This window comes from Sciurus vulgaris (genome assembly GCF_902686455.1).
Source record: "Sciurus vulgaris genome assembly, chromosome: 8".
NCBI lineage: Eukaryota > Metazoa > Chordata > Mammalia > Rodentia > Sciuridae > Sciurus > Sciurus vulgaris.
In genome coordinates this window covers 119,653,052-119,678,989 of record NC_136468.1, presented here as the reverse complement: position 1 = coordinate 119,678,989, position 25,938 = coordinate 119,653,052, and the positions used below count along the sequence as shown (strand labels likewise).

The window sequence follows — 25,938 nt, the reverse complement described above, 5'->3', positions numbered from 1 at the left end:
GTAATTAGCAACATAATCACCAGAGTGCTTAACCTGCACATGATTAAATTCACTGTCTGGATAGCAATGGGGTAACTACCAAAGCCACCTCAGTTACAGAGCAGGGTCTGGAATCCTATCCTGCGTGTTGCATCACTTCTCTCTTCTATCTCTGTCTCTCTCTAATAGGAATAAACTCCTTCAGAGCCCTGTGCACATGTAAGTGGAGGAAGGTGGCAAGGTGGGTGTGTGCACATGTTACCCCGAGAGTTGGGGTCAAGGTCTGAAATTTCAAGGGAAATATTCAGACTACGTCACTCATACTTTTTGGATATGGACAAAAGAAACAGATGATGGAAACAAAAGAACTCTATGAAGTACATCTCTGTAAACAGCTTTAGAATCTTGAAAATAGAATTCTGTCAGGAGATTTATGACTGGGAACAACCACACATGTCCAAATAGAGATTCGATATTTCAAACACTGCTAAGAACATCTTTGTATGTGGGGGATAGTCAATGTGAACTAAATTTGCAAAATACCTGGCAGGAATTATTAATGAGGGTCAGGAGGCTCCTTTTGACCTGTGAGTCAGGACACTGGGAAGTGAAAGGGTACCAGGTCAGATCATCCTGCTGGTTTTTGTCTTACTTCCCCTCTGCCTGTGTCACTGTGGGCTACACGAAGTTGCTCCCACTGCCATGGTCTGCTCCACAGTGGTAGATACCCTCATCCTGTTCCTGGATGTTCTGGATGGTCAGGTACCGATCCAGGCCAGAGCCTGAGCCTGAGAAGCGATCAGGGATCCCATCGCCCTTGGATCCCACTATGCCACTAGTGCCCACTCGCATCACAAACCTGGGACTCTTCCCTGGGCTTTGCTGGAACCAGTCCACTGCATAATTATTGTAGCCACTGCTGAGGGTGCAGGTTAGTTTGACTGTTTGTCCCAGGGAGGCAGATGCAGAGGGTGGCTGAGTCAGCACAGGTTGGGAGAGGGAGCCTGTAAACACAGACACATCACAGTGGAAGGCAGAGCCAGGGTGCAGGTGTTTGGGAATATGAGCCAGTGAGGACAGACTCAGGGTAGGGTTCTGCCTTGGGGCACAGAGATCTGTTCTTACCTGGACAGTAAGTGAGCATAGAAAAGGAGGAAAAGAGTCCCGACCATGTTGGACAAGTTTCCTGAGCTCCAGAGCTGGTGTGGGCTGCCCCCAGCCTTTCTTATCCCTTCCCACTGGCCTCAGGGAGGAGCAGCTCATGCAAATGTGCCTCTGCTCACTGCCTCTCACTGTCTGCCCTTCTTCTGGGCCTGGAGTGATGCAGACAAAGCTTGGAATGTGGTGATGCTTTCATTTGCCTGATGGGCAGAACTGGGAGGAAGCAGGTGCTGGGGCTTTGCCAAAGTCAGAGTTGCTGGGCCCACATAAGTGACAGAGGGTTCAACTCATCTGCCCACCTCTGTTCAGATGTGGAGTCATCTGGGGACATCTCCATGGAGAACATACTTCAAGGGTCCCAAAAATATGCTCCGTGGTGTCTCCTGAAGATTATACGTATAAGTTTAGTTTTCTCTTGGGTCCTTGCTCTGCCTTTTTAACAAATCTACAGGAATAAGATTGTGGGGCGCAGAGACCACATCTGAGCTGTTGTTGAGTCTGAACCAGAGGAATGAAACTCTAACAGAGAAACTGACTGAATACGATGAGGCATGTCTGTACCTGAGCAGTGAAATAGGAGAAGCAGGAGTAGAGGAGACCAAGTCATGGTGGACAGAGCCCCCAGAACCTCACAGTGGAGCTGGGGAGCCCCAGGTCTCCTTTTCTTTCCCATCCTCTTGAGAGGAGGGCCTGTTCATGAAAATGTGTTTCTATCATGACGGCTCCAGCCCCTCCCTGAACCATGGTGCTGGAGCTCAGCTCACACTGCAGATTCAGAGGATGTCCCTTGGGGTTACCTGGGAGGAATTACCTGCAAGATGATGCCGAGGCCTTTACTCGGGGTCTCTTCTAGAATTTCCATCTGTGTGCTCAGTGCCTAGCACTCAAACCAGGGCTCCTTTGAGTGAATCATCCTTTCTGAGCAGCTGTGCAGGGACAACAGGGCAGTTCCACAAAAGGTCAAAGTGAAGGATTATGGAAAGTAATATTCCTACAAGACAGCTCTCCAAGATAAATGGAGGGACAGTGTGTCTTGGGAGGAGGGAGAGGAAATTAGCCAAACATTAAACTTCTCCCAATACAACCTTTCCCAATAATGACGGACCCTAAGAGAAAAGAGCAAATATTGAATGCTAGGCCCTAAACTTTGACCTTCCCTTTCACAAATTAGTCCTAAATGGAGGCACAGCAAATATTGAAACTCCAGGAAACAATGGATCCCAGGGAAACAAAAGCAATGGGCAGTATTTGAGTCCTCATCCTTCAGGATCTGGATTCCTCTCTCTCCACATGATGAGTTTCAACCTTTTTACAACTACCTTCCTAAGTTAGAGTTCTAACCTGTACAACTAGCCCCTGACTGTCCAAACTGCATGTCTGCAGTCTCTAATGAGACTATAAACCCAGACCCCTTCCGTAACTCGGGGGTCAGCTCCATAAAAAAAAAATGGGCCCTCCCATCCTGATAGATGGACTTCACTGCAGAATAAAGGAAAACTTGCTGATCTGAGGTTTGCTTCCCATCTCCTGCATCCATCATTTGTGGGACATGAGTTTACACAAAGGGTACATAGATTCCCTTGGCCCAGAAACTTGAGAGCCCAGCTGGTACCTGCAATTCACCAGGTAACTGCCCCTATACACACAAGTATAGTTTGAGTTCTAGATAATTTGCTACCAATTCATTAAGTGTAAATACTGTATTTTGCCACTTCAAGAAGTGTCTGTCTTTAGGAGGAAAATACAAAATGGTAGCAACTCAATGAAGATACTGTAAAAATGATATCATTTTGTTGAGAAATAATTCAGAATAAGCACACATACATGATGTTTCACCTATTCTGAATCGATAGTTGGATTCCAGCTAGTAATATAAACTGATGTATTCTTTGATCTATATTTTTGCAAATATAATGGTTTTAGTATTTAATAAACTGAAAGAAGCACAAGGGAATGGAAGGGTTATAGCTGCTGGGTCTTCCCAGGCCACATTGTACAGAATGAATTCCAGTTCAGCACATACATTTTCTGCTAATCAATTATTTCCTCCCTTTATGCACTTCATTCAGTGCAAAAGTACTTATTCTGTTGACAACCAGCTCAAAATCCCTTCATTCTACATGCACGAGTTCTCCCACCAGAGTCATCTGTGGGATTGTGGATTGAGGTCTTAACTGTTGCACTTCTTGGGGAGTCACATGATGAATTTTGACATCTGGATTTGACATTTTGTTAATGAATACCTCACTGGTTCATAGTTAATATAAATGTTGCTAGATATTCATAAACTCACCCTGCTCTGCAGTGCATTCACTCATGGACTTCATTTTCTGGGCTCAACATTTTTACCACCATCCACCTCCTCCTGTGGTTTCTTTACTCAAAACATGGAGCTCCATGATGAGCTTCTGCACTGTCCTCATGTAAACCCATGGAATCCAGTCCATCCTACTGGTCACCTTCCCCACACTCAAGGCCATGTTCCTCACTTCTTTCCTAGACCTAAGGTCAAATTTCTCATTTGACACTACCTCTTGAAAAAGTTTAGAACCTCAACATTAAATGTCTAGAAATGAGCATCAGTCATGATCTTTGCTTGAGTTTTATGTTTCTCTCTGGGTTTCCTTTTCTGAAGAATTCACAGGGTCAATCTGGATACGCACAGTTTTTTCTTTTTTGTCAGGCTGTGTTCTGGGCTCTGTATATACAGAAATGGCAAAATAAAACAAAATTTCTTTTCTGAACAAACTTAGTTCCCATAGTCAAGTTGAATTGTCCTCACGTGGCTGACATCTTCCTGACCATGCTCACCCAGAGCATCTGGAGTCCACTTCTGACTGGAGGGCACTTTTCCTCCCACAGGATATCGGGCTCTGAACATGTCCACACACTGTCCATAACCACCCATCACTGTGTAATTCCCTTCTGCTCCAGGTGCCAAGGCTCACCTGAGTCAAGCAGAGTCCCTGGGACCTTTTCTCTACCTCCTTTCTTCTTTATCTTCTCTTTATATTACATACATGGTATTCAGTGGGCGAATTCACATAAATGTTATGGTAACAGCATTTTTCTACCTAAATAAACTCCTGTAGATACTTTTCTACATCAAGATAAAATAAACATTTCCCATTCAAAACCTCTTTGAGCTTCTTCCCAGCCATCCTGCCTCAACTCCTACTCCTATATCCTTTACAAAAAACCACAGGTAGATTCGATTTTGAAGCAGGATTCCTTTCCTGGACCACAGGGTCACTTTGTCTGACTCCTTCTGGTCCTTCTGCCCTACCTCATTATCTTCACTTATGACCAGGATCCAAATCACCTATTAGAAAATCCTTACCATGAGTTGGGTGGACATTTCCTTTCACAGTAATGCCATTTGAGGAAATTCTAAACCTAAAAGTTTAACCACTTTTGCCAATATTTCCATAATTAAAATTTAAACATGGAAATTCACAGCAAATAATAAGGATACAATACTACCTACATTTTCATATTTGGTTGTAAAAATGTACACTTGATGCTGACTCTTGCATATTTTGCCATCATTTTAACTATTTAATATTCTAACATTGAAAGAGATGAGTATCACTTTGTAATCATTTATCCAGAATCAATAACTAATATGCATTCAATGCATATGAAATTTGAATAGAACATGACTTCAATCATGAACAACTTCAGGAAGTGTCTCACCTGATATCCTGAAGGACTACTTGCTATGATGTCTAACTTGAAAATTTTGTTAAGGAGAATTTAGTTCTTCCTCAGGTAAGTAGGTTTAAACATCACCTCAATCTCCCTGGGTTATACCAGATAGTAAAGTACATGATCTGATATTGACTTTCCAGTTCAAAACTCTATATTTCAGTCAGTATCCAAATCAAGTGTTATTGTCTTATGGATTTCTATAAGTCTTGAATTCTTTGTGTAGGAATAAGAGATAATGAGGAAGTTAAATTGAACATGACTCTATGTCTGAGCACATATTAACACATGCATTATTTGTTCAACCCCTGGCCTCCTCTGAGCAGTGATAGAGAATTCCACCCTAAAACCAACTCTGTGGGGCCACTCCTAGTCATCCTTCCCATCTTCATTCCAGCCTGGTGGAACTTCCCAGACCTGGGACCTTGATAGCCATTCAGAGCAAGACTCATGTCCTGTCATAAGTAGTGAAATGTACTTTAATCAGAATTATTGTGTGTGCATGGAAACTTAACATTATGGAATGAGAAGTTTGGCCTTTGTCCTGGCCCCTGTTGGGTAAATTCCTTGTCCCAGGAATTTCCACAGGGACCACATCTGAGTCTATGCTCAGGAATTGATTCATGGTCTGTCTGCAGATAGTGTAATACAGGAGAATGAGCATATGAGAAAGACCCAGTAGATGCCTAGAAATGTGGAACTTTGTGAGCATTCTATCAGAATAATCTCCTTATCTTAATGGACTTGAGGGGGCTGGAGATTGAGTTGAATTTAACGGAGTTATGTTGATTAAGAGAAAAAGATTCAATAACTACTCTGGATTCTCATTTCTTGAGTGAACTTCTATGCTGGGTAATCCTATGTAAAACTAGCAGCAGAGTGATTCATTCTGAGTATAAGGATGCTTCAAGTCTGTGAACTCTTTGAAGTAGCCCTATCTCTTAATTGACTTGATATGATTTGTAGGCTTTAGAATAAGGCTGTAATCTTTGAAAGAACAGAGTTTTCATTTTGTTCTTTGACTAATTTTTATCAGTTTGCAAACCTGAGGTGTTTATTGGACTCCTTAAGTTGTGGTAAAATGACACTCAGTGTATTTTATCTGGAAATTCTGAACATGATTGTTGGCTCAAGCAAAGTCAGTACTAACCTGCGAGATCTGACCTTGATCCAGGGAACTAGAAGTATAACAAGTTGTAGAGTGATTTTACCTGCTCATGAAATAAAGTCACTGTATGAACAACAAAGGGACAACTCCCAAAGCTGACTCAGTTACAGAGTAGGCTCAGAATCCCCATCCTGGGTGTTGCATTAGTTCTCTCTCTTTATGGTATTTTCTCTCTCTAACAGTTAGCAACAAACACCCTGAGAGCCCTGTGCACATGTAAGTGGTGGAAGATAGCAAGGGGGTGAAGACCAGGTGGACCATGTGTGCACATGTTACCCCATGAGTTGGGGTCAATGTCTGAAATTTCAAGGGAAATATTCGGATCACATCACTGTGGAGAATACTCATAATTTTTGGATATGGACAAAAGAAACAGAAGATGGTGACAAAAGAACTGTATGTTGTACACTTCTGTAAACAGCTTTACAATCTCTAAAATTCCACCAGGAGAATCATGAATGGAAACAACCACACATGTCCAAATACAGACTCAATATTTCAAACACTGCTAAGAACATCTTTGTATGTGGGGGATATTCAATATGAATTAAATTTGCAAAATACCTGGAAGGAATGATTAATGAGGGTCAGGAGGCTCCTGACCTGTGAGTCAGGACACTGGGAAGTGAAAGGGTAACAGGGCAGATCAGCCTGCTTGTTTTTGTCTTACTTCCCCTCTGCCTGTGTCCACTGTGGGCTACACGTAGTTGCTCCCACTGCCATGGTTTGCCCCACAGTGGTAGACACTCTCATCCTGTTCCTGGATGTTCTGGATGGTCAGGTACCGATCCAGTCCAGAGCCTGAGCCTGAAAAGCGATCAGGGATCCCATCGCCCCTTGGATCCCACAATGCTACTAGTGCCCACTCGCATCACAAACCTGGGACTCTTCCCTGGGCTTTGCTGGAACCAGTCCACATTGTAACCACTGTAGCCACTGCTGAGGGTGCAGGTTAGTTTGACTGTCCCAGGGAGGCAGATGCAGAGGGTGGCTGAGTCAGCACAGGTTGGGAGAGGGAGCCTGTAAACACAGACACATCACAGTGGAAGGCAGAGCCAGGGTGCAGGTGTTAGGGGATCTGAGCCAGTGAGAACAGACTCAGGATAGGGTTCTGCCTTGGGGCACAGAGGTCTGCTCCTACCTGGGCAGTAAGCGAGCATGAAAAGGAGGAAAAGAGTCCCGACCATGTTGAACAAGTTTCCTGAGCTCCAGAGCTGGTGTGGGCTGCCCCCAGCCTTTTTTATCCCTTCCCACTGGCCTCAGGGAGGAGCAGCTCATGCAAATGTGCCTCTGCTCACTGCCTCTCACTGTCTGCCCTTCTTCTGGGCCTGGAATGATGCAAGACAAAGCCTGGAGTGTGGTGATGCTTTCATTTGCCTGATGGGCAGAACTGGGAGGAAGCAGGTCCTAGTAAACCAAGAATTAAAGAGAGGTAATCAGTGTACTAGGGAATCTGGTTGGGTCAAGAAAATGGAATTTGAAGACCTCCCCTGGGAGATTGGAATGTTAACGTCTCTAGAGCCCTTAATTACAAAAATTATTGATTTTACTACCCCTCCCAAAATATTGCAAACATACAGTTGTTAATTAATGCCTCCTGGGCTGCTTCCTGCCTAGATCAATCTATTTAACACTTCAATCTTGCCTTCTGCTTCTCATCTATTGTCCATTCCATTGGAATCTCCTGGGTATCCCCTGGACCCAGTCCGGAAAGCAAAAAGGAGAGATAAGTGGGAAGAGACCAGGAGAACAAAGAAAATCTAAAATATATAAAAGATGCAAGACACTCTCACTTCTTGGGATACCATAACATCTGCTGTGGTCCCCTTCTCCCTCCCAGGAGAAGCCTGTATTACTATTTTTAAATAAAACCTGCCTTCTGCACTTGTCTGTGTGCTTCTCTAAGTGTTCAAACGTCAACATTTTTCCGGAGTGGAAGTTGACTGAAGTGGGTAAGAAGTTTGCCCAAGTTCCAGAGTTTAGATGACTGATCAAATGAATGATATTTACCAGAAACACTGGGCCACTGGATTAAGGAAAATTGGGACACATATCTATATTTATAAATGACTATAAATTAGGAGGCATGAACCACACAAATTACTTAGCTTACATTTACAGATGCCAGAAGATGACGTGGATCTCACTGGGCTAACCTCAGGGTGTTGACAGGGTTGTGCTCCCTTCTGGAGGTTCCAAGGGAGAAACCATCTTTTTGCTTTGTCCAAATTCTAGGGATCACTCTCATTCCTTGGCTGGAGGTCACTGCTTCCATCCTCAAAGTCAGAAATGCTGAATGGAGACCTTCTCACATCACACCACTCTGGTCAATTCTCACTTTCTCTTCCCCTTTTAAGAATCCTCATGTTCCCATTGTCTCCAGGTAAATTCCAGTATTATGTCTGAGCTTAATGCGAGCTGACAAGTAACATTAATTCCACGTGAAATTTATTATCACTTTATCATACAACCTAACAGGGATCGAGGTGTGCATGTCTTGGGGTCCATTGTTCTGCTCACCATACTGCTCCTCCCAAGGGAACTTTTAAACATTTTTGCATACTCACTAAAAATGTATTAAGACATCACCCCAAGTCACCAGCATATGACGTTGGGGTTTGTTGTGCCTTTACATTACACATATATGGTTCTTCATAGCACATTTGGGTAATTTATAATTATACATGATTTATACTATGGTTTCATTATTATGTATATCAGAAAGCCACTAGGAATGTCCTGTGAACATATGTCATGAATTCGATATTATGATTTGTGACTTTTAGCACCATGTATAACAAGGAGTAGGGCTATCTCTCCTTTCCACGTGGATTAATAGCACTGAGTAAATCTTAGAACTTTCATTCCACGTACTATGTAATTATCAACTTATCCTCAGGCTGCAGCTCAGAGATAGCAGAACACCTGTATTTCTGAAGGCATCTTTAGTCCAGGTAAGTGCTTGAGGACCCCAGAACTCTGATACTTACCTTAAGTCTGAGTAGCATAGAAGACACAGGCAAGTTTCCCTGTAATCTACTGGTACCATTGTATGTAGGACCTGCTGAAATTAAAGTCACTGTTCAGGGAGTAGGTAAGTCTGGCAGGTGATCCAGGAGATGCAGAGACAGGGGCATTGACTCAGTACAACCTGGAGAGGGAACCTGGAAGCATAGATAGGAGTAGAGTGAGGTAGGGGCAAGAGAAAAAATTTCTCATGGTTTCTGAGACTGAGTGATTCGTGTGAACTAAGAATTGAGACCTGCTGAAGACTGTTCTTAACCTTAGAAGTAAAAGAGAAGCAGCAGGAAGAGTCCAACTCATAGTGAACAAGACCCTGATTCTCACATTGAGGCAGGCTGCTCTAGACCTCCTTTAATTTTTAACCCTCTGCTAGAAGACTGCCCTTCATGCAACTGTGTTTCCATTATGGCTGCCCAGCCCCTCACGGAGCCCTGGTGCTAGAGTTCAGCACACTCTGCAGCGTGAGGGCGAATGAAGTTGTTTTCCTCCTTGGGGATTCCTGGCAGGAAGCACCTGATGAGATGAGACAATGGTCGCTGCTCCAGGGACTCAGTCAAGCCAGACAGAACACAGCTGCTGAGTATCATCAGTGAACAGAGGGTCCACTGGCAAGGTGAGGGCTCCTTTGAGTAGATGTCCTAACTGGACTGCTGTGTGGGACCACAAGGCGGTCCTACCGTGCCCTCTGGCGGTCACAGAACACATACCTCCTTTTAGTCCAGGGATCCCATAGTCCAGCTTGATTCTGCAGCTCTGCAGGTCACTGAGTCTATTCACACACGGATATACTGGGCTGTAGACTGTAATATTCTATCTACAGTTCCGTTATTTCTTACGTCCATAGTGCCCTTTTGTGGCCCTATGTAAGCGACACATATACATACATATATGTCAATCAAAAACATTAGTGCTCTTCAGGTGGATGGTACAAAACGTGTATACCTGCATCACAATTTAGAATATGCATACCTTCTGAATTTTCATCTATTGTGAATTAATAGAATTCAACTATTCTTATATAAATATTTTTGTGTTTGGATCTTTGGTATTTTAACCAATTTAACTGCTTTCATATTTGATAAAGTGAAGGAAATAGTATGTATAAAGTGAATGAAATGTATTGTTTGCAGCTACCATGGCATATTGTATATGAATCCAGTTCAGATTGGAATATATCTTCTCTAAAAATCACTTATTTCCTTCTTTCACTTGAGCAGGGCTGTAGGGAGGATTCCCAAGGGCAGGAAGAGGCTTGTGGGTTGGTGGATGGGTTCACTGATCTGATTGTAGTGATGCTGTCATAGCGTATAAATATCTCAAACTTTAAATGGGAAGAGGGACACTTCAGATAGAGGTGGCTTATTGAATTTGTTATTATCATTCATTAAGATGAGTTATGTAAGACATAGACTGCAAGAAAATGAACAAGGATTCACAGTGAGGGCCATAGAAAGGATGACATAGCTCTGAAACTCTGGAAAAATAGGAAAAGAATGGATAATGGAGACCGAGAAATTCCGTCAGAGTTCATGTCTGAGATGAACACAGTTGCATCAGCAGAATTTCAGGAAACAGAGATAGCAGGATCCTCTTAATCTCCTCAAGTTGAGAAAGAGAAGGAATTTCCATTGGCTTGAGACACGTTTTCCTAGGAACCAGCTGCTATGAGTGACTTTGAGGAAAAAGGATAGTAGTATCTTTCCTCCCAGGTAGTGCCTATGGTTGCTGCTGCCCATCATGGTAGCAGCCTCAGACACTGCAGGTGAGGGATGAACATGAGCTAGCTGCTGGACATTACGCTCTCCTGGAAGATAGGGAAGGAGCTCTTCTCTCACTTCCCCATGGGCTTGGGGCACTGTGCAAGCACTGAAGCTGCTGTCCTAGGTCTGCCAGAGATAATCTGATAGAGATAGTAGTCTGAGTTGTCAGACCTGGAGTCAGAGAAGCAATCAGGGACCCCTAATGGGCAGGAGTCTGTGGGCTGCTCCTGGGAGCTGTTGGTGCCAGTTTACATCAGAGACACCAAGGATCATACTGCTCCAGTGCAGGAGATAGTGACTCTTTGTCACATGATTCCTGACACTGAAGGTGGCTAAGTCAGCACAGATAGGGCCCAGGATTCTGGAAGTGGAAGAGACACCAAGGTGATAGCTCTGGGTCTACAGGTAGGAGGAAAAAGCAGGGACCCATGTTCCTCCAGGCCCTTTCATTTTCCCTTATCTAGATATCTGTGCAATCAGTGGGGAGGGCAAAGAGTGGAGGGGGCAAGCCAAGGTACCTGTCATCTCTGAGTTCAGTTTCTGTGCTCCAAAGCTGAGCAGAGCTTCCCTGAAGGCTCTCCTTTGCCTTATTCATACTCTGCGAGAGGATGGGCCTATTTATGCAAATGAGCTTCCTTCTACTTTCTGATGCTAGCCCGGGCCCTTGATTGTCCCCTGTGACTGAGGATACCAGGGGTGTGTCCAGGATATGGCTGAATGGACTCAGGAGCTGGTTAGGTCACACGTGTGTTCCTTGAGCATAGCTACCAGACAGGGCCAGTGATTCATCTCGGCCATAATCACCCCAAGACCCTCATGGATAGATCTCAACCATGCCCTGGTGTACAGGAGCAGAAACATCATGGTGTGACATGGAGACCAGTGTCTCTCACACACAGCACTGTGTACCTCTGCATGGATTCCTTGACTGCTCATTGGCTAGGACTGATGTGGCTTCTCTTATATAAATTTTCATACATTAAGACCAAGGGGTTGAAAATGAAAATAAAGTTTGTGGTTTTAATAATATGAGGGATATTATCCTGTACATTACCAGCACAGAAATCTGTTTCAAATCTTTTTTCCACTTGGACGGTATGTATTATATTTTAAAATGAGTACTTGACCAAGATTTACCATCTTACTCTTTTGTCACAATGTATCAATTGAATAACATATTTGATACTTGTTACTTGTATATTTAATAGAAACCATGGGCTTATCTGTGTTTCACAACAGATGCTACACATTTACATTTGTTGCCCCCAAGATTTTCTAAGGAGCTTTGCCTAGTATAAGATGAGGAGATACAGATGAATATTGGGGTCTTCAGTGTACAGGAGCCGGGAAGGTGGGTGAGAAACTAATGGAGATGGTAATTTGAACAGTGAAGTCTCTAGGACTGAGTATATTACACCTTACTGGGTAATGACAGAGCAACTCAGGTAGGAACTGGGAAGGGCAGTGCTAGGTAGGGGAGCCAAGAGAGTTTATTCAGGACTCTCAGTAGCTGGTCTGTGTCCTGGTGACACCAAATCACAAAAGACTCAGAATCAGGCTCACTGTTTCCCAGCTCCTAGCACACCAGGAGGAGGTGACTGAGACAGCACGTCTGTGACCAGGGTCCTTGAGGTGGAGAATCTAAGCAGTGCCCTCGAGGATTTCTGGGAGCAATTGTGCTGGGATGGGAGAAGAAGGAGGTGTCACACAGAAGGTGTGGCCAGAGGAGAGACACTTGGGCTGAGCCCTGGTTTTGGTCTTCCCTTGAGGGAAGTGGAGAAGGGGCACCAGGATGTGGTGGGCAGCTGAAGCAATGTTAAGTTTCCTGAATCTTCTCTACCCTTCTTACTTCTGGAAAATGGTGGAGCCTTCAGGAGTATTCATTTCCATTTTTGCTGTTTTACCTCTATTGAGTCTACTGAATTTAGATTAATGTGTCTGGGTGATTGCAAGTGTGGCTTGTTATGGGGGAATGCAGGGAACAGTTTATGGAGAAGGCACATCTCAAATGGAGCTTAGAATTGGATTCCTCACATCTGATGAGGTATGTCCGGTCACTGAGCAAGCCTGGAGGCTGCTGACAACATTTGCCGCATGGTGAGGAGCTTCCGTGGGGACTCAACACAACACCACTGTCTTTGACCTTTCCCACACCAGTGCAGCGCAGTTCTATCCTGTATCACTTAAGACCAGATGTGAACCATATATCTTAAAATGGTATTACATCATAATGCCTCAGTTCCACCTTCCAACAAAAACATTTACACAATCAGATCTCTTCCAATAACCCAGGTGGTCCCACTGACTTCGCTCTTAACCTTTACCATGGTGAACTCTCTATTGCATCTGGACTTCCCTTCAGAAATTAAGATCATAGTCTCTGTCTTCCTTTATAATCTTTGTTCACTTTCTACTTCCTGTGTGTCCTTCTCCTGATTGTCACAATAGGCAGTCTCCACATTATGTGAAGACTTTGCCACCTCTGGCCCCATCTCTGTCCTCTGACCTACACAGACCATCAAGTCTGTAGTTCAGTTTATGTTTCTGCATAATCCAGGAAGCCCAGCTTCCCTAAAATGTTTTCAGGAATCCCACACTGCAGAGACTGAGCCCCTGAACAACGTAAGTCCTCCCGGACCACACAGAGCTGAATTTCTCTCTTTCTTCTTTCCTATACCAGTCCTGGACCTAGCCAGAGAATTCTTTTCATATTGCTGAGACTAAATTTCCATAAGCATCAGAATTTTGTTGTCACAATCATATCCCGAGTGGTAGATGCTGAGAGCTAATCTACAAAGTTTATCACGAGTGCTTTCCATATAATCTCCCAAGTAATCTTTAAACCTATTAACCAATTATCCTCCATCTCCCCTCTTCCCATCCACTTGTAACCTGTAGACGATGAATTTATAAACCGAATATGGCAGAACACAAGGTTTCAGGAGCCTATACCATGGGGAAGAAGCAGAGAGGTAGCTTGGGAGATGCTGCTTGACCAGGTGAGATCTTCCTTTGGGGTATGATTTTTATACATCTAGTCCCAAAAGAACTGTGACACATTTCAACATCATCTTAGCCAACAAGTAGAGCAGGATTCATGGGATTAAGCTGATAAAATTAGCAGGTTGAGAGAACGTGAGTCATATTATAATCAGTAGGTGGGTTGTCCAGTACCTAGGAGATGCTCTGGGGTATATAATTCTGAAAAAGATGACCCAACTTCTGCTGTAAGGGGGGACTGGAGCATAAGGGATGGCATATTCTTTGGAAGACATGAATGTTGTGGGATTTCCACCCACTAAGTTTATAAGAAATAAGGGTAATCTTTATATATTCAATATTTTAAATGGTATGGCATAATATATCACTATTATTCTCCTCTATGATATATTTAACACAGTCTTTTATAATTTCAAACATATATCTAAAATTCTTCCACCTCCCTTTTTCTGTGGTGCTGGGAATTGAACCTAGGGCCATGTGCATGCAAGGCAAGCACTCTACCAACTGGGCTATATCCCAGTCCCTCCCATATTTTTATTTGTGCATTATAGTCATACATAATACAGGGATTTGTTGTTACATATTCATACCTGCACACAGCGTAAAAGTATAATTTGATCAACATCCTTCCCTTTCCCCTTTACCTTCCTCCTCCCTCTCACTGGTCCCATCCTTCTACTGTGCTGATCTCCCTTTAATTCTCATGAGATCCTGCCTTTGAATTTCTCTTAATGGAATTTTTGGAGAGAGTGAAGATAAACCACATGTGAAATGGGCTTGACTTGGAGAGGAATGAGCCTGTTCCCCTATCATCCCTGCTCTGCAGACCTCTGCCTTGCGTCACACAGTCAACCTGCCATTCCAAGCCTGTTCTTCAAAGCCCTCAGCACATGCTGAAGGATCCTATGGAGTCTCCATGGGGAATATTCATCACAGGCAGAGGGAACGGGGCATCAGCTCAATGACTCAGGTTTTTCTCTTTCAAGCAGGGAAGATGAGTTTTGGTAAATTAGATTAAGATTGAGGAAAGAAGTTGCATTGGCTGAAGTACACATACAGGTACACTTACCTAGAAATTTATATTTAGTATTAAATTTTTGAAGTTATCTCTGTTCCTTTGGATCATTTCTGTGCATTTTAGATCACTTCCTTTAGATTTTTTTCTGTCCAATTTGGGACATTTTATACTTTTCTAAAAATTTGGTGAGTAGAACATATAATGTTTCCTTGTTTCAGTGATGCTTATTCTACATTTCACTTTACATAATACTCTTGTATCTTTATACACATAACCATAACTGTGTATTGTATCACTAAAATACCAAACTCTTCTCTTGGTAACAAAATGCTGCTTAGCTCAAATCAGGGGGTGTGTGTGTGTGTGTGTGTGTGTGTGTGTGTGTGTGTGTGTGTGTGTGTGTTTTGCCACTCTTATCCATAATTGTGCAATAGATGATATGTTTATACACTTTGAAGAATACATCTTTATGATAAAATATGTATTAAAATATTATGGAACCCTGAAAAATAAATTTGATGGCCTTTTCTGGAACATTGGAGAAGAGGTGTACTGAGCCCACATTATGTCAATGCAGATTCACAGTAAGAAGATGGGATATATTAGGGACAAAGAGTGAAAATGAACCAGGGTGCTTTTGTCTCACTTCTCCATCTGCATATGCCACTGTGGAAATGGTTGCTGAACCACAGAATACAGTAATACGTGGCCTCATCCTCAGCCTGGGTCCCTGTGATGGTGAGGGCAGCCTTGTCTCCGAGCAGGGAGCCTGTGAATTGGGCAGGGACTCCTGGGAGCCGAGTACCAGTGCTACCTGTTATACCCTGAGGTACCTGGGAGGACTTCTGTTGGACCCAGCCAGCATAGTTACTGGTGGTAACGGTCCCAGTACTGGAGCCACAGGTGAGTGTGACTGTCCCTCCTGGAGTTGTGGTCAGGGAAGTCTCCTGAGTCACCACAGCCTGGGAAGTGGAGCCTGAATACGGAGAGGATTTGTGGCATGAAGGTTTAGTGTTGCCTTCTCCACCTCCAACTCCAGCCCTGAAAGTCCCCTGACCTGTGCAGTGAGCCAGAAGAGTGAGCAGGAGAGGAGCCCAGGTAATGGTGCAGACAGTCCGGGGCTGAGCTTTTCAAGGCTGTTCACCACACAGACAGCTCCACAGCCTTTATTATAACTCTTAACACCCTGTGTGGGGGTGGGACTTTCATTCAAATGAGCTCCTCTCCAAGGGAAACTCAGCCACATCGTAGCCACTGAATTTTCATTCATCAATCACCATGTGTTATTGGGTTCAGGGCTTGGAGGCCAATTCCCCAGCTGCCCATTTTGTTTTTTCTAGAACTTGACCAAGAGTGCCCTGTTGTTTCCTAGGGGGGCTTCCACAATGGACCCTGTACTTCAGCATGTCTTTCTCTATTTGTAATGAGAAGCGTGGTCTACATGTACATCAGTGTAAAGTGGCACTGGATTATTAAACTAAACATGGGGAAGTGATTTGTACTTCCTTTATCTCTTCACCAAACTTGTTACTTCACCAAAGAAGATATGCCAGTGGTCATTGGAGGGTGTGTTGGGAGGAAACACCTTCAGCTTCAAGACTGAGGTCCTTGCTCAGGGTTCCTTGCCAGCCCAGAGAAGACACAGCTGCTGAGTTCTAGTAGATATGAGCAAAGAGCTCAGCCTGCAGGCCAAGGATCCCTTTACTGAGCTTCTGGCAGTGTAGGGAACTCAGAGTAGTCCCACATATTCCCTTGCTGATCACAATGCACACACTTACCCTGGCCCAGAGTGGGAGAGCCTAGCTAGCTGGTTTCTGCTGCATATCAGATCACTGTTTCCATACATGTATTCCTAGTCTGATTCCTAAATACAGTGATTCTGATATTTTTTACGTGACTACTGTAGTTTCTCACTAGAAGAAAGAGTCTTCTTATTTGTGTGGTGCTTTATGCCAATATGAACCCTTGACATACACCCCTTCCCGGGTGTTTAGTCCTGATAGGAGTTACACTGTCAGATGTGGATAAGGGGAGGCTGTGTTCTGTTGATTTGCCCCATGGAAGAAAGTGACTGCTGTAATATCGTTTATGGACTAGTAAGCAACTGTACATGGTTCAATAGGTTGAATACTTGGTATCTCTTAAGTCCTCTGAGAATTTTCACAGCTCTCCCTGGTATTTTCATTGTGTGAAGGAGTATGATCTCGATCATTTAACAAATAACTCTTCATTTATTTTTATGACATTGCCAGTATATTATCCAGTTTGACTGACATTCATTGCCTGTCTCACCTTTTCTTATTCCTGTTCGTATATATTTTTCCAGCATTAGTTGAAATCCCTCCCTAAGTTTAATTCAGTTTCATGTGTACATGGTCTTAGCCTTACCAGAGTGTCTTGAGTGAATAAAAGCAATTGTTTCCATGACAAAATGACTGATGAAGTTACATATTTTGAGCCTCATGTTTTGTGTACATCTGGTTTAAGTGAGAATTATTTTAGAACTTTTGAGAATTGTTATGGTTTGAATGTAGGGTGTCCCCCAAACGCTCATGTGTGAGACAGTACCAGAAGGTTCAGAGGAGAAATGATTGAGTCATAAGAGTCTTAACCCAATCAGGGATTTAATCCCCTGATAGGGACTTACTGAGTGGTAGGGTGTGGCTGGAGGGGGTGGGAAATGAGGCGCAGCTTTGGGTCTATATTTGTATCTGACAAATGGAATTCTCTCTTCGTCCTAATCAACATGTGAGATAATTCCCTCTGCCACACTCTCTGCCATGATGTTCTGCCTAACCTTGAGCCCTGACGAATGAAGTCAGCATTCTATGGACTAAGGCCTCTGAAACTGTGAGCCCTCAAATAAACTTTTCCTCCTTTAAAATTGTTCTGGTCAGATCTTTTAGTCATAGCAGGAAAAAGCTGACTAAAACAAAAATTAAAAAAAAGAAATTGTTCAAAGATGCAGGGCTAAAATTTTTATTGCCACTTTATTGGAACTTAAAGTCAGTCTTACTGATGGTTAACAAGTCTATGTGAGAAAGCCCCTCAAAACATTCTGAATTCCAAAGTGGGGTGAGTGTCCCTGGTTGAAAACATTGCATTATGAAATCCTATATTATTGCAGGATATGATAGCATTCTCTGGCATTGTCCATCACTCTACTGGGAGAGGACAACTGGCTTCAGATTAGGAGTTAGGAAGCATTTCCTCTTGTTAAGCTTGATAGGACTTTGGCCTTTGTAGGATTTGTGACCTAATAATATATGATCTATTCTGGGAAATAATGTTCACTTGAGAACAATGTGCCTAGTTTCATGTGGGTTCAGTGGGGGTAGCAGTGTGAGAAAACTCTCACATCAAGGGGGACACTGCCCATACTCTAGAGCAGGATCAGCAGTTCCAGCTGTCTGACTTGTGTCCTGTGTACACGTCTGAATCAATCCAGCAGACCCACCCACTGAACAATAAGTGGAATCTTACACTGAATTGTCCACTTGCTGGCAAACATATTTTGGCAATATCTACTGGGGTTGAAGATGCATAATTTTAGAAAATTCACATTGTAGCAGGTTGGATGATCCGTGTGATATTGGGTAACAAATAACCACAAATGAGTGAATTAAAATCACTAGGCTAAATTCATACTCTCAGGCTTGTCTGTTACATGTGATGGGTGGTATTCTCAATGTGCTTGTGTTCATTTCCTTCATGAAGACAATAAAGGGGCTCTGCTGGGATAATCCTCACTGAGGTGATTGCAATGCAAGAACTGTCTTCTTCATCCTGTTGTCCAGGAGTCACACAGGCCACCTCTGATTACATTATGGACCAGTGCAGGGTAGTAGAGCAAGGCCAACTTCAAGGAGATGCAGAATTCTATCTGCTAGTGAAATAGACCTGGATATTGGGAAATAGTACATAATCTGTGCACTGTGCTGATATAGAGGACTGTGTCAACTTTGAAGTTGACACTTTGAAATCTGTCCAACACAACAATGTTTGCAAGCACAAATCACTGGAACCAACTGCAATGCCCACAGTCTAGTTGTAGGATGTATGGGTTCTTTGTGTATCCATACCATTGAACCTCCTCATTGAGTTCACACAGACACTCTCAAGTTGTTCTTTGGGGCAGGACTTAAAGCTTCCCTAGACTGGCTCTCTTGCCTGTAGTTCACATCAGAGACGAGGTAAGAACACACACCTGACCTTGTCTCACAGCTGATGGCTGTCCCGGGAACTCCCAGTGCATGTAGCCAGTTCCCTCCTTACTCAGGCCACACCCTGATGGGAGTCCTTCTTTGTTGCATATTGACCAGGCATCTGTCCATTATACTTCCGGTCTCCATCCAGGTAATGAGACAGTCCTACTACTCTGAATGTCCTGAATTTCCTTTGGCAAAAGTGGGGGGAATGACATGCTCCTGCCCAGTGCGGGGTGATGTGGCACTCAGAGTGCTTGATATTTGTTGATAAATGTGTTTTCTGTCATGGCTGCTTCAGTCTTGCTATGTTTCATGACACTGGGTAGACAGATAAGAGGTGCTGGGAGCATCAAATCAATCATTGCTTTGAATTCTATAGCCTTGGTCAGTGAGACTACAGCTCCAGGGACTCTTTCAGTGTGACTGTGCTGCAAGTCACGCCCATTTACAGTTGGCCACTGTTAATGGGGCAGATTTCATGCCTGGCATGGAATCCATGGGTTCAATAGCTTTGAATTCAGATGCCTGCTGCCAGGGGGTGGAAGAAATATGGGTATACTCGATAGCTTTGAGGTTCCAGCTGTCTGGAGCCAGAGAAGATGTCAGACAAGTAGATAAGCTCTAATTAGCCTGTTCCCGCTTGACTTCAATTTTTCTTTACCTTGAAGAAATTTTTCTCACAATACGTCTTTTTGATGTTTTTGCCAGTAAAACAAACCACACAGTCCCTTTTGTTAGAGATCAGACCCCACCGAGGTTGATTCACCCACAAGGCCACACTATTAATATATTAGTTGAGTCTTTGTCTTTATTTCTATTATTTCTTATTTCTAATCCCCTCATCAGCTCAAGTTCAAGGAAACTGAGTAAACATCACACTGGTTGTGGTATTAGGGGAAGTGTCTCAGTTGTGCAGATCTTGGTGTTTTTTGCCATCCTGTTTACATGGCCAGTATGTCTTCTTGGAAAATGGAGTGTTCCTCACATGGAGCATTATCACCAACCACTGGGAACCTCAAGTGTTATCCCACGGGGAGGAACATATTCATTAAAGCCACTCTTCATTTACCCAACCCACTGAACCTCAGAACTGATTTGGAAATCTACAGATAAGACAATCTACAAATGGTTCCCATGGGGAAAGCATAGCTGTAGTCCTGGGCACAACTTGGAACTGTACCCTGTCCCCACTGGTCCCTGCCCTGAGTTCCTTTCTACTTTCAACTGTTGATGTACACCCACATGGCTGCCCCTATTCTCTCTTGGATGCTGCTCATATCAGATGGACTTTGGGAGAGTGCTGGAGGTAAGGGACCCTGTCCATGTAGAAAACAAGAGTGTCACAGAGAGGATGTAGGAGGTGGGGCATTTTTAGTGAACTCTAACTTAGCATACTATTACTTATTCAAGGTTATTTAAAGTTTTAAAAAGATGCAAGCAGTGCTGAGCACACTTCAGAGACAAAAGAAACAGTGCTCAGAGATTTCAGTACTTTTAGGAATCCAGGAAAATATATTGTGTTTTATATCAGATGTAAAGTGAATGTGATCCAGGCTAAATTACTGATAGATTACATCTATTGTGATGGAGCCATTGAATAGAATTTTAGTACACATGCATTATAGGAGAAGGGCCCTACAGGCAGAAGTGATCATGCACCACAAAGTTCAACATGTCCTTTGTAGGATCACATGCAATTCAATACAGGGTAAAGGTCTCCAAAGGACTCTTCAGAGTGAAAGAAGTCATCCAGACAAGAAGTAACATATACTGTATGATTCTGACTATAAATTCTAGGAAATAAAACTTATCTGAAGTTACTTAGAGTGGAAGTTACTTACCTGGATGGTGGTATTGGCCTGGATGGAGAGAGAATTCCCAAGGAGAATAAGAAGGATTTTGGGGTCAGTGATGGTGTCAGTGACTTGATTTGAGGTTCTCAAATGTGTGTAAATATCTCAAAACATAGGAAGTGGGGCACTTACAATATTTGTGGTTTATTGTATGTCTATTATCCCTCAATAAGAATTATATAAAATGATTGCGAGAAAAATTTCAGAGATTCCCAGTGAAGACTAATAACAGAAGAATACAGTTCCGAATCTCCTGGATACAGGAAAAGTATAGTGGAGATGCAGCAATCTCATCATCAGAGTGACTCTGAGATAACCATGACTGGCCCAGTCACCTCTGCCAGTGAACTTTATTGCTGAGGTATTCTGTGCTCCAAGTGAATGGAGATCAGAACTTGTTTTCTTGCAGACCCCTTAATCATGACTATTGTGAGTGACTATTATAAAATGGCGTGAGGAGGCACCTCATCCTAACAAGTATCCCAGGATGTACCTAGGCCCATGGTGGCAAAAGTCTCAGAACTGACCTGAGTAGCAGCATTCACCTCCTGACTGATGAGGAAGGCTTCTTGTCTTACTTCCCTGTGGACCTGGAGCACTGTGGGAGCACTGAGGATACTGTCATAGGACTGACAGTCAGCTTTCATGGGGGAGCCAGTGATGGTCAGGGAGTCAGAGTTGCCAGGCTTGGAGTCAAACAAGTGGTCCGGAATTTATGAGTGTTTAATGTAATCAGCATAGATTAGGAGTTTGGGGGCTGTTTCTTCCTGGGAGCTGTTGGGACCAGGGGATATCATAGCCACCAATTTTAGTGCTGCCTCCAGGGCAGGAGATGGTGACCCTCTGTTCTGGTGCTCCAGACTCTGAGGGTGTTTGGGATAGTAAAGGATGAGCACAGGACCCTGGAAATGGGCAAGACTCAGAGAGATCGATTCTGAGTCTATAAATGAGGAGAAAAATCATGGTTCCATGGTCTTTCCAGGTCCTTACCCTGCCCTGTATACAGTTACCTGTACAAGTGAAGAGGGCAAGGAAGAGAGGAGATCAGGCTGTGGTGGTGGAGGTCATCCCTGAGTCCTGTCTTCTGTGCCTCACAAGTGAGCAGAACTTTCCCCAAATCTCTCCCTGTTATCTAGATACTCTGAGACCGGGTATGGTCTATGCATGTGCATGACACCCCGCATGAGACCCAAACTTTCTGGTCTCCAAACAGTGCTTAACCCCAAATGAGCCAGATATTTTAATATTGTTACGTTCAATCATTCCAAATAGGGTACTAAGAAAAAATATGATTTATACTCAAGACTGATTACTATGGGGGATATTTAACATTGAGAGAAGAATTCGAAATTTGCTCTAAAATAAACACTCAGTATATTGGAAAACAGAAATAAAAAATCTAGGTAAAGATGTATATATCCATATGTGTGTGTGTGTGTATGTGTTTATATATATCTTCATATGTATTGATCATTATATATAGTATATGTAAATCTATATATATGTACATACACTAATATATAATGATATATAACAATATGTTTACATATATTCTTATATATTATGTATTTTTTATGTTACTGGGATTCATGTACCACATAACGGTTCTATTGTTATTTTTTAAGTACTATCTGTACTGTTTTCTAAAATAGCTTGTAATTGACATGCTTTCCAATGCTGTAGAAGTGTTTCACTTTTTTTTTTACATCTCACCAATATGTATCTCTACCACTAAAAAATTTCATCTGTACCAGACATTAATCTTATTTATATTATATCACCTAGATGGTGCTAGCTTAATTAAAGTTATGGGTTTTTGTTTATATCATATTTTCTTTTGTTTTTATTAGTGTATTATAGTTAATCATAATAGTGGGATTCATTAGGACATATTCTAAATGCATATAGATGTAATTTGCTCCATTCCAATCCCTAGTACTCCCTCTTTCCCTCCCCTTCTCCATTCCCCTTATTCTTCCCTCTACAATATTCATCCTTCAATTTATTTATTGTTTTTAATTGGTGCATTATACTTATACATAAAAGTGTAATTAATTACAATATATCATGCACATGGAATGATTTAATTTTATTCCATTTTTCCTCTCCTTTCCCACCCCTTCTCCCTCTCCCTCAACCCTCTTCCTTACTCCACTATTCTCCCTTCTATTTTCATGAGTCCCCTGTTTTTTCCCTTATTTATTTCTGGTTTCTGTAAGTGAGAGAAAACATTCAATCCTTAGCCTCCTGAATCGGGTTTGTTTCACTTAGTATGATGTTTTCCAGTTCAATCCATTTACCAGCAAATGACAATTTCTTTCTTCTTTTACTTATACAAATCTCCATTTTGTATATATACCACATTTTCTTTATCCACTCATCTGTTGACAGGCACCAAGGCTCATTCCACAGCTTGGCTATTGTGAATTGCATTGTTATTAACACTGTGTATGCATACAACACTATGGTATGCTGATTTTTGTGTTTTTTTGGATAAATGTCCACAAGTGGAATAGCTGAGTAGTATGGTGGTTCCATTTCTTTCAAGAAATCTCCATAGTGCTTTCCAAAGTGATTGTATTAATTTGTAGTCTTACCAATCAAGCATAAGTACACCTTTCCCCCAACAGCCTTGACAGCAATTATTATTTATTTATTGTAGTAATCTATCTAAAAGTTGTGAGGTGATAGTTCTGTTTTAATATGCATTTCCCTGATGGTTCATGATGCTGAGCATTTTTTTCACACATCTGTAGGCTTTTTATGCTTTCCTTTTTTTTTTTTTTTTTTTGTTAACCAGGTATTGAACCCAGAGGTGCTTAAACACTGAGACACATCCACAGACCTGTTCTGTTTTTCTATTGTGAGACAGGGTCTCATTTCAGTTAGGTCCTCATTCAGTTGCTGAGGCTGACTATAAACTCATGATCTTCCTGCCCCTGGAATTGCAGGTGTCTACCACCATACCTGACTTATGTGTCTTCTTTAGAGAAGTGTTTTTTCAGTCTTTGGTTCATTTTTATTGTGATTCATGCTCTGTCCTAGATGGCTTAAGGAAGCAGGATGATTATACTAGAAAGAGCAAGTAGTAATTTGGAGTTTGAATTCTATCAGAATAATCTCCTCATCTTCATGCAGAATAATCTCTTAATCTTCATGAATGTGAGGGGGCTGGAGATTGAGTTTAATTCAATAGAATTATGTTGATGTGTTTAAGGAAGAAAAATCCAATAACTACTCTGTATTCTCATGTCCTGAATGATCTTCCATGCCAGACAATCCTATATCAACTTTCATTAGAGTGAAGTGTACTGAGGATCTTAAGACTGCTTTATACTCTCTGTCTCTGTAACTGACTTGTGATATGCATTCTTTATAATAAGACTACAATCTTCTAAAGAACAGAGCTTTCATTTTTTTTCTGTGACTAATTTTTATCAGTGAACAAACCTGAGGTGTTCATGGAGACTCCTCAAGTTGTGGCGAATTGACACTCAGTATGGTTTATCTGGAACCCCTGAACATGACTGTCAGGTGTCAGAAGCAAAGTCAGTATCAACATGTGAGATATGCCCTTGATCCAGTAACATAATTAGCTGAGTAATTAGCAACATAATCACCAGAGTGCTTAACCTGCACATGATTAAATTCACTGTCTGGATAGCAATGGGGTAACTACCAAAGCCACCTCAGTTACAGAGCAGGGTCTGGAATCCTATCCTGCGTGTTGCATCACTTCTCTCTCTTTCTATCTCTGTCTCTCTCTAATAGGAATAAACTCCTTCAGAGCCCTGTGCACATGTAAGTGGAGGAAGGTGGCAAGGTGGGTGTGTGCACATGTTACCCCGAGAGTTGGGGTCAAGGTCTGAAATTTCAAGGGAAATATTCAGACTACGTCACTCATACTTTTTGGATATGGACAAAAGAAACAGATGATGGAAACAAAAGAACTCTATGAAGTACATCTCTGTAAACAGCTTTAGAATCTTGAAAATAGAATTCTGTCAGGAGATTTATGACTGGGAACAACCACACATGTCCAAATAGAGATTCGATATTTCAAACACTGCTAAGAACATCTTTGTATGTGGGGGATAGTCAATGTGAACTAAATTTGCAAAATACCTGGCAGGAATTATTAATGAGGGTCAGGAGGCTCCTTTTGACCTGTGAGTCAGGACACTGGGAAGTGAAAGGGTACCAGGTCAGATCATCCTGCTGGTTTTTGTCTTACTTCCCCTCTGCCTGTGTCACTGTGGGCTACACGAAGTTGCTCCCACTGCCATGGTCTGCTCCACAGTGGTAGATACCCTCATCCTGTTCCTGGATGTTCTGGATGGTCAGGTACCGATCCAGGCCAGAGCCTGAGCCTGAGAAGCGATCAGGGATCCCATCGCCCTTGGATCCCACTATGCCACTAGTGCCCACTCGCATCACAAACCTGGGACTCTTCCCTGGGCTTTGCTGGAACCAGTCCACTGCATAATTATTGTAGCCACTGCTGAGGGTGCAGGTTAGTTTGACTGTTTGTCCCAGGGAGGCAGATGCAGAGGGTGGCTGAGTCAGCACAGGTTGGGAGAGGGAGCCTGTAAACACAGACACATCACAGTGGAAGGCAGAGCCAGGGTGCAGGTGTTTGGGAATATGAGCCAGTGAGGACAGACTCAGGGTAGGGTTCTGCCTTGGGGCACAGAGATCTGTTCTTACCTGGACAGTAAGTGAGCATGAAAAGGAGGAAAAGAGTCCCGACCATGTTGGACAAGTTTCCTGAGCTCCAGAGCTGGTGTGGGCTGCCCCCAGCCTTTCTTATCCCTTCCCACTGGCCTCAGGGAGGAGCAGCTCATGCAAATGTGCCTCTGCTCACTGCCTCTCACTGTCTGCCCTTCTTCTGGGCCTGGAGTGATGCAGACAAAGCTTGGAATGTGGTGATGCTTTCATTTGCCTGATGGGCAGAACTGGGAGGAAGCAGGTGCTGGGGCTTTGCCAAAGTCAGAGTTGCTGGGCCCACATAAGTGACAGAGGGTTCAACTCATCTGCCCACCTCTGTTCAGATGTG

The 25,938-nt window shown here is 42.9% G+C and overlaps 2 gene segments (V, D, J or C); both read right to left on the bottom strand.

Annotated features, from left to right (window-relative positions):
• Nucleotides 1–457: 457 nt before the first annotated feature.
• On the bottom strand, nucleotides 458–7,224 carry LOC306667271 (immunoglobulin lambda variable 9-49-like). The segment is given in 2 exons: nucleotides 7,158–7,224; nucleotides 458–983 (listed from the first exon to the last, which is right to left on the bottom strand).
• A 17,719-nt stretch (nucleotides 7,225–24,943) lies between these two features.
• Nucleotides 24,944–25,712, bottom strand: LOC306667270 (immunoglobulin lambda variable 9-49-like). The segment is given in 2 exons: nucleotides 25,590–25,712; nucleotides 24,944–25,468 (listed from the first exon to the last, which is right to left on the bottom strand).
• Between the last annotated feature and the right edge of the window lie 226 nt (nucleotides 25,713–25,938).